Source organism: Mustela nigripes, chromosome 10 (genome assembly GCF_022355385.1).
Source record: "Mustela nigripes isolate SB6536 chromosome 10, MUSNIG.SB6536, whole genome shotgun sequence".
Taxonomy (NCBI): domain Eukaryota; kingdom Metazoa; phylum Chordata; class Mammalia; order Carnivora; family Mustelidae; genus Mustela; species Mustela nigripes.
This window is the reverse complement of record NC_081566.1, coordinates 20336448-20345987: the sequence shown is the minus strand read 5'-3', so window position 1 is coordinate 20345987 and position 9540 is coordinate 20336448. Positions and strand designations below refer to the sequence as shown.

The window sequence follows — 9540 nt, the reverse complement described above, 5'->3', positions numbered from 1 at the left end:
TTGGGGATTCTTCCCGTCAGAAAATTTTTGGTGTTGATGTCAGGCCTCTGATATCAGAGGGTGGCCTCTCCCTCTCGAGATGGTTGAAGAAAGCTGGGATCTCTGAGGAACAGGCTGCTTCTTCTGGATGTGAGGGGGAAGTTCTGGGAAAAGTCCGGTCTCCTCTTCCCAGTGGTCTCGCTGGATGTAGGCCTGTGACCCAGGGTCAACCCAACTGCTGACCTTGTCAGCAACGGGAGTCAGGCTGCGAAGGTTTCCGCAGCCCCCAGGGTTGGCAGCCACCCCCGGCAGCCGCTGTAACAGCCTCATGGTGGTGAGAGAAACACACAGGTCTTCCATTGTGTGCGGGAGAGGAGGCTGCGGCGGGGGGGGGGGGGGGGGGGGGGGGGGGGGGGGGGGGGGGGGGGGGGGTGGTGGTTGGCTCAGACAGAGAGCAGATACACATGAGGGGAGTCAGCCTCCACCATCAGACAAAGGCCCGGCTGTGTTAGAGGCTCCCTCAGGGAGTCCGATGATCAGGCTTGAGTTAAGGCAAGAACTTTCTCTGAAAATAAGAGCAGGTGCACAGAAGCCAGAGTGCCAACTCAGGAGGCTGCGGGAAGCAAAATTGAAAGGCCTGGAGTGGCTGGTGGTCAAGGTCATGGTGTCACGAAGGAGGCTTTGGGAACTAACGGTAAGGAAGGCTTGGGCTTGGTTTTAGGCCCCTGGACGAGGAGGCTCTGAACGTGGTTGGAGGTGAAGAGGAGGCAGGGGATGATGGTGTTGAAAGAGAACGGGGAGACCAGAAGTCAGACGTCTTGGGTTTTGAATTCAAGCTTTCCCAACTAGCAGTTGACTGTGAGCCCATTCTCCTTCTCTGTGCCGGGCTCTGGCCCAGGACTGTTGGAGACAGGGGAGGGACAAGTGGACGGGCTCGGAAGAGGAACAGGGTTTGGGACCAGTGAAGGGCTGGTGCATCCGCGATCGACATTTCCCTGCGCCTCATCATGGAGCTCAATGAATATGGAGCAGCGAAGCTTCCAGGCTCAGAGAACCCCCTTTGGAAGATTCCCCAAATAACACGAAGGTCAAATGGGTCCCACAGAACATGAAGGAGCAATGATTTCCTTTCCTGCAGCTCCCAGCGTCAATTAGAAAATCATACAAGTTTGGGGCCCCAGCATTATAAATTGGGGTCACTTGAAAGCCCTTCACCACCAAATATCTCATTCTTCCTGAGGTGATGATTCAAATAACCAACATTCTGAAGGAGACGAAAAATGTGCTTTGGGAAAAAGATTAGATTCCTCTGCTGAACAATAGATCTAGTATTTTTGAAATGACTGAGAACAGCAAAGATAAAACATCCAAACCTACCTCATGAGTTAAGCCAGCAAAAACCAGCCATTGCCAGTATCCAAGTGAAGTGAGCAAGACTTTAAACGTAAATAAACATCTCAGAACATCATATTTGGAAGGGACCTTTGAGGATAGCTATAGCTCAACATACTCATTCTACAGAGGGAGAAACTAAGGCCCAGAGAAGAAGTTACAGTCAGCCACAAACGAGGCCATATTCAGAGTTTACTTTCTCCCATGCTGAATGAGGCCCTGACTGCCAGGGGTCCACACATGGCAGCTGGCTGGCTGCCTGACATCTGGCAGGCCATGGACTGATCTTACCCAGCATTGGGGTAACATTCCTCTCCTTCTCCTGGGTCTATTGGTCATGGTACTGTCCAGTACGGGAGGGCACATGATGCCTGCCAGCCCAGTTAAGGGGCTGGTCTGGGGTGAGCATACGACTCAAATAAACCCATCGAGTCTCTTCTTGGAATTTTTATATAGGTGGTTCCAGAGCTGCTGAGGTCATGAACACGTCTCTCTCCCTGCACACAGGAAGCTATTTGAGATAGAAGAGAATGGGACTACTCTATCTGGAAGGGAGAAGATCCAAGGTTAGAGAGCTGATAGGCAGACAGGCAGAAAGATAGATACATACACACATAGAATGAAAGAACCCTACACTTGCTAGTTCTTTTGCTTGAGCTAGCTTGAATTAAATTTCTGTCACTTGCAGGCAAAAAAATTGTGATTAATATAGTGGAAAAACCCAGGGCTCTGTGACTGTTAACGATCTCAAGCAGATACTTTGGTGGTAGAAGGTAAAGAAATGAGAAAAACTAGCTGGTCTTCTACCACTTTTCTATCACACTTTAGTTAAAATCATTTTCAGATAAATATTGAGCCACTTCAACAAGTCTCTATACGCTGGAAGTCCAGGTTTCATTTGCTTTTGTAAATGTCATCCTCTGTGCCCTTGAAATCTCCTGTCCCTTTGCTTTATCAATTTTTATTTAAAAATTTTAAAAAAGATTTTATTTATTTATTTGACAGAAAGAGATCACAAGTAGGCAGAGAGGCAGGCAGAGAGAGAGGGGAAAACAGGCTCCCCGCTGAGCACAGAGCCCGATGTGGGACTCGATCCCAAGACCCTGAGATCATGACCTGTGCCCAAGGCAGAGGCTTAACCCTCTGAGCCACCCAGGTGACCCTAATTTTTTTTTTTTTAGTGTAAACCCTATGCCCAGTGTGGGGCTCAAACTCATGACCCTGAAATCTAGAACTGCATGCGCTACCCACTGAGCCTGCCCCCCCCACCTGCCCCTCTCTTTTTATGTTCTTTGGCTCATTAACTCCTACTCATCCTTCAAAGACCTGCCCTGTTCTCCCTCACTTATTCATTCATTCTTTTAGCAAGAACTTATTAAGCCAAGTTTTGCTCTAAGAGCTGGGGATATGACAAGGAACATAACACGCTTTCATTCAACAGATTCCTCTTGAATGCGCGGATCCCAGCACGCAGGTAATCCAGTGGTGAGCACACAAGACAAGGTCTCCGTCCTTGTGGAACTTGTATAGCATTGGGAGATAAAAGATAGAACTAATTTAAGATCAGGGTGTGTACTCCTTTTATCACCATCCTCCTCAATAGCTCTTACCTGTGTTTCCTACAAGTCTCCAAGGAACTTGGGGAGAGACTGTGTCCTTCAATTCCTCTCTTCACCGGTAGGGGGCCAAGGGGCACCTCAGTGCCTGGTCTGCGCCCAGCAGTGCTTCCTTATTCATTGAGGATGCCGCCCAGTTAGGGGGGTGGGTAGCTGCTGTGGGAGGAGGACTGTGCCTCCCTGAGCTCTGGTGGCCTCCTCTCCAACAGTGAGGGGAAAGAGGAATTTAATGAGGCTTTAAAGAAGACAATAAAGAATGTTCAAAGGCATGGCCTCTGGACTCAGCAGTTTATGAGAAGTAAGCCCAGTCTCTTCGAACAGCTGTGTAATCTCTGAAGAGAAGCAGAGTTTAATCCCAAGCAAAGGCTGTTGGGGGAGTCCATGGGCCAGGCTGTGACTGTCACCATTATCTAAAGAGGCTGTCATGGTTTCTTGCCAGCTTTGAATGAGGGAGGTCCAGGGACTGGACGGTGGGGGGCACAGGCAGGGCCAATGCTGGGGGTTCCTGGGTGCTGAGAGGGGCTGGACCTGTAGTGCCCCTGGAATGAGAGCTGGGAAGGCTGTGGAGTTCATCTGGACCAACCCCTAATCTCAGTGAGAAGACGGAGGCCCAGAGACGTGAGGCAGCCTGACCAGTGTCCACCAGCGAGGCGCTGGCAGAGCTAGGAGTTCCCATGGGTCCTGCCTCAGCAGCAGACAGGGCCCCGTCTGGTCAGATGTGGGAACCTTGGCTGATTGCTTACTCTACATAGACAGTTTTCAAGATTTGTATCTGGCCCTCTTTCTTTCTTCTTCCTTTCTTCTTTCTTTCTTTCTTTTTTTAAGTTTTTTACAATTTTATCCATTTATTTTAGAGAGAGAGACAGAGAGCACAAGCCATGGGAAGAACTGAGGGGAAGGGAGAAGGGAGAGGAGAGAATCTCGAGCGGACTCCGCACTGAGTGTGGGGCCTGATGTGGGGCTCGATCCCGCAACCCTGAGATCATGACCTGAGCCAAAACCAAGAGTCAGACTCTCAACCGACTGAGCTAAGCAGGCGCCCCTCAGCCTCTTTCCCCCCCCTTCTTCCTCCTTCCCAAGACGGCCAAATACCTGTGTGTGCCGGGCACCCCACGGGGGCGGAGCATGGAGATGCCCAGGTGTGGCTGAGTACTGGAGAGCGGCCACTCGGTACTTGCCACTCAGTGCGGTCAGGCAGGCTGCACCGTGTGCTCTGAGTGCACGGGGGTCACGGTCACCCAGCTCATCGTGGGGGCGTCAGGGACCGTGTTCTGGAGGAGAGGGTGCTTGTGCCGAGTGTTGAGAACGAGATGGGGACAGGCGTTCAGGAAGTTTTAAGCGGGAAAGGGAGACGCTAGGAATTTTGTTTCAGATGAACGACTCTGGTGCTGATGTGAAGGGTGCATTTAAGGGGGTGGAGACTGGCAGGGGAGACCTGAGAGAAGGGAGAGCTTATGAGGGCCCCGAGTTGTACGTGGGAGACAGGCAGGCAGGGAAAAGTCAAGAAATAGTTAAAAGGTAACACCAGCAAACCTGCCGGTTAGTGGTGGGGTGAGGTGCGGTGGGAAGTGGACCGAGGGGTGAGGCTGAGTGCTCAAGGTGACCTTGACCATCCCTTGTCGGGTGGCTCTTCCCCAACCTCCAGGCTGCTGGCTGGAGGTCTCTCTACGGACAAGCACTGTCCTGTCAAACCCAAAGCCCCCTCGATCCTCTACAAAAATGTCTCTGCTTTTTCATTTTCAGGTTTCGGTCCGTGGTCCCCTACCTACCCTGTCTTCAGGCTCCAGTTTCAGCCTTTTCTGCCGGAGCCACTCTGGTCCTTACCGTGGCCGAGCACATGACTTCCCTTAGAGCAAATGCAACTCACCTGACTTTTCCTGAAGCTTAATTTAAGAAGTGTGTCTAGTCACTTCCTGGGGACTGGTTGCTTTTCAGCCTGAGCAGTTGAATCCTTTAAAATTTAGTGAAGCTCAATGAACATTTACCCAAAAATTCATTATTTGCTAAGACCCCGGAATCCAGCAAGGGCATGTCAGTTTCTGCCCTTGGGGAGATCCCCATGTGTAAGGGAGGCCTTCTCTGTTTCTGAACAGCAGGCCCCTCCATTCGGGGTTTTTGTCCCCTTCCTCTTGTAAACAGAATGGAGGAAAAAAAAGTGGGTTCAGAAAACAAAATTAACAAACAACAAAACTCTTAATTATTTGTTCTCATGGGTCAAAGTTCAACACGATCTAGGCTCTGACAATAAGTCTGTTGTAGAGAAAACATTTTCAAATTTGACTTTTGGTTTTATCGTAGGTGCTCGATAAGTATTTGTGGGATGAGTGAACGTCTCGGCTAAGAAAGCATTCATTGCAATAGGTCCTGTAAGACGTGATTGGAAGCAAGGTCTGGGAGGTGCCCCTTGGCATCCCTGGCACCTGTCACTGGGTCCTGAGCTCACAAAAATTCAGGGCATGATGGGTGGGGGAAGGATCAATTATTATGATCACATTCTCCATTTATAAAAATCAACATTACTTTGTCCTGAGTATTTACAGTAGGTCTCTCCTGCATCCTGAAATCTTGTTACTGTAATTATTCAAATCAATTCAGCATTACTGAGAAAAAGTACAGATTGTTCAAGGAGGAGAGGGAGCCATTCCTAATTCCCTAAGTGTTGCAGTCTATGGGGTAGTGGAATTGGGGCCAGTGGGCTGGAGGGTGGCAGTAGTGTGGGCTCTGGGTGTCAAACAGGCCTGACACTCACCCCAGGGTGCTACTTCTTTCAATCACTAGTTTATCAGCGTTGCTGCCTATATCAGTAGTCAGCCAAGTAGTATCCAGTGTACGGATATCTTGCATTATGTGAAACCGTCTGCTGTTTGCTGCACATTGGAGTGCTTTCTACTTTCCAGTGATTAGGAACAGAGCTCCAGTGAACATTAAAAGTGCAAGTCCTGGAGCCCCTGGTTGGCTGCATCAGTTAAGGAGCTGACCCCTGATTTCGGCTCAGGTCATGATCTCAGAGTCCTGGGATCAAGCCCCATGTTGGGCCCCATGCTCAGCGGGGAGTCTGCTTAAGGATTCTCTCTCTCTCCTTCCCTCTGCCCCTCCCCTGGCATGTTCTCCCTCTCAAATTAAAAAATAAATCTTAAAAGGAAAAAACAGTGCAAGTCTTTTTGTGGGCATATGCTTTTCTTTCTCTTGGGTAAAATACCTAAGAATGGGATTGTTGAAGGAAATGATAAGTGGATGCTTATCTTTATGAAATTCTGCAAAGTGTGCCCCCTACCATTTTTGTACCCCCAGGGGCGATGTGTGGAGGTTCCAGTTGTTCCGCACTCTTGCTAACACTTGGTATTGTCCACTTTTAAAATTTAGTTTTAGCCATTCTGGTGGATATGTAGTGGTTTTTCATTGCAGTTTTAACTTGTATTTTCCTAATGACTAATGACGTTGAGCATAGTTATCAAATGTGCACATATATTACATTCATCTTTATCAGATTATATGTACTTTACACACATTTATCACAGTCTGTACTTTTTTTTTTTTTAAAGATTTTATTTATTTATTTGACAGAGAGATCACAAGTCGGCGGAGAGTCAGGCAGAGAGAGAGAGAGAGAGAAGCAGGCTCCCGCTGAGCAAAGAGCCCGATGTGGGGCTTGATCCCAGGACACTGAGATCATGACCTGAGCCGAAGGCAGCGGCTTAATCCACTGAGCCACCCAGGCGCCCCTGTACTTTTTTTTAAAAAAGATTTTATTTACTTATTTGACAGAAATCACAAGTAGGCAGAGAGGCAGGCAGAGAGAGACGGGGAGGCAGGCTCCCTGCCGAGCAGAGAGCCTGATGTGGGGCTCCATCCCAGGACCCTGGGATCACGACCTAAGCCAAAGGCAGACGCTTAATGACTGAGCCACCCAGGTGCCCCTAAACATCTTTATTTAATCCAAAGCTGTAAAGGTTTTATCCTTCAGTTTTCTTTCAGAAGCTTTATAATTTTAGTTCTTACATTTAGTAACTATGATCCATTTCAAGTTCATTCTTGGGTGTGGTTTGCAGGAAGGGCAAAGTTCATTTTATGCGCTTGAATGTCCAATTATACCAGCACAGCTTATTAACCATATATGTGTGGACCACTGCTGAACTCGTATTCTGTTCCATTGATCTATCTGTTTGTACTTGTGTGTCTGTACTCTGTGTGTTCAGGACCACACTGTCTATTTTTGTAGCTTTACATTAAGTCTTCAAATCGGGTAGTATTAGTTAAAAAATACCTTTGTTCTTTTTTCAAAATTGTTTCCTTATTCTAGATCCCTTGCATTTCTATATAAATTTTGTAATAGGGTTGTGAATTTCTAAACAAAATCTACCAGGATTTTGATTGAGATTACTTGTACCTATATAGAAATTCCTTTCAACAAATTAGAGGAATACCATTCCTAATTGCCATTGATTTTTGAAAGAAGCTTTGGCGTTTCAGTAAACTGCCCAATTTTCTCTTGGCTGAGTGTTTAGAGCCCATGCTTCTCACCTTCTCTTCTGATCCTGGGATGCAATGAAATGAAGCCTCGCTCTGGTGACAGAAACACCTGGGAATGTACCCAAGGCTGCAGGGGCCACCATTTTGTCCTGAGAGGAAAACCAGTTTCCTCCTCCAGGTGAACTCTGTGTCTATGATGTGAGGTAAAACCTCACAACTTTGGCCCAAGAGAAGCTGTTTTAGGCATTTCCAAACAGCCACCCTTCTTTGTTTGTCCAGAGCAAAGTTCATGTGGTTTTGGAAAAGTCCTCTTACTCATAGCCCAAGAACACCACAGGCCCCAGGAAGAGAGTATTCTGGGAGATGGTTGAAGAGAGGCCCAGAAAAAGCTGAGGCAGAGGCACAATCTTCTGGAAGCGTTCCTACCACCGGCAAGGGTGGTCTTTCAGATGGAAAATCCAGAGTTGGGGCCATGTTGGCCACACAGCCAGCTCCCCTGGGAGTGGTACCCTCAGAAAGTTGAATTTCAGCAGCAGAATTGTTGCCTGTTCTTTATACCGCGAATTGTTAGCAGGTTCTAAATGGACCATTCATCTCTCCTTTCAGCACAGAAGGGTCTCACAACTCCAACTACCACCACTGGCTTGAATGTTTCAAGTCAAAACATTCCCGAACCACAGCCCTCGGGTGAGATGCAGGGCTCGCCAGGAGTTTGGAGGAAAAACAACCCCCACCAGCCTGGAAACCGCTGGGTACACAGGAGGCTGGGTCGTCTTGCTCACAGAAGCTGGGAGCCTGAGCATTTTTACCAGTTAATCTGATAAAGTCACCTTCCCTCCCCAATGCTTGCCTCCACTTCTCCTCTGTCCCAGGAAATAAGCCCATTCCCAGAACTAGGGGCCTCAGGAAGCAGGGTACAGGGCACAGAGTGGGACAGCTTAGAGCATCTGTAGGACCTGAGTCACTCCCTAGTTGTAGACAAAGAAGAAGAAACAGAAGGAGAAGGAGGAAGAGGAAGAGGAGGAGGAGGAGGAGGAGGAGGGGGAGGAAGGGGAGGGGGAGGAAGAGGAGGAGGAGGAGGAGAAGAAGAAAGAAAAAAAGAAAAGAGGCTTTTGTAATGTTCCTAGCCCTGCATTCAAATCAGGAAGCAATGGAGCAATGCCAAGTCCCCTTCAGATGCTACTAGGTGCACTGAGCAACTCTTAGAACAGGACGAGTGGTGGTGACTGCAGGAAAGCCAGCCCCAGTCAACCCTGGGAAAACCAGGGTCCCAGAAGTTTCAGCTCCTGAAGCTCCGGTCACAGCCCAGCCCCCATGAAGGAGATCCATGAGGTCCTAGTGGACCCTTGCAGCCGGCAGTGCTATCTGCAGGTGTTGCTTTCTGGGAAAGAGTGTCTTCATCAAGTGCTTTGAAATCTAGGTCTCAGATACCAAGAAAGTTTTGTGGGCAAGATCTTGTGTATGTCGCTGCTACTCAAGCTGTACCAGAAGATGGAGAAGGCATCCAAGGAGATGGGCGTTCACCGCAGCCTCGCCCAATGACAATGCCATGGACTTCGAGTACAGTGATTTCATGTTGGAGCTCTGCTGCTGGAGATCTCTGGGGAGGAATGCACTGGCCAAGCCTGGGGCTGCTACTACCTCCTTGGATGCCAGGACGTGTCTTGAAACTGGGGTCATCCCTGGGACCTCAAGCTGGGCTAACTCTTACTTGGTGAGAATCTGGAGGAGGAACCAGGGGATTCTGATTGGCAACCAAAGTTGAGTATAACAAAGAGAGGAAGAAGCCCCTAATAACAGAGCTCCAGAAGTGCCTAGCAAGAGGGCACGGTTCGGAATGCGTGAGTCATGTGTACTTCGTCAGTGGGCAAACCACCTTTTGAGATGTCTTGCCTCAAAGACACCTAGGAAGAATGAATGGTGTATTCCAAGCACATCAACCCCATGGCCGCCTCCCAAGTTCACAAGATGCTTTGGACGAAATCCCACTGCCTGTCAGACACATGAGCTGTTCAACGACAAGTTCTTTACTTCTAGCCACATCCCTGCCCTTGTCCCCTACCTGCCTCACCATTCCATGAGG

The 9540-nt window shown here is 48.7% G+C and overlaps 1 pseudogene; it reads left to right on the top strand.

Moving 5' to 3' along the window:
* Positions 1 to 511: 511 nt before the first annotated feature.
* LOC132025969 (serine/threonine-protein kinase PLK1-like) lies at positions 512 to 9340 on the top strand (annotated as a pseudogene).
* Positions 9341 to 9540: the final 200 nt, after the last annotated feature.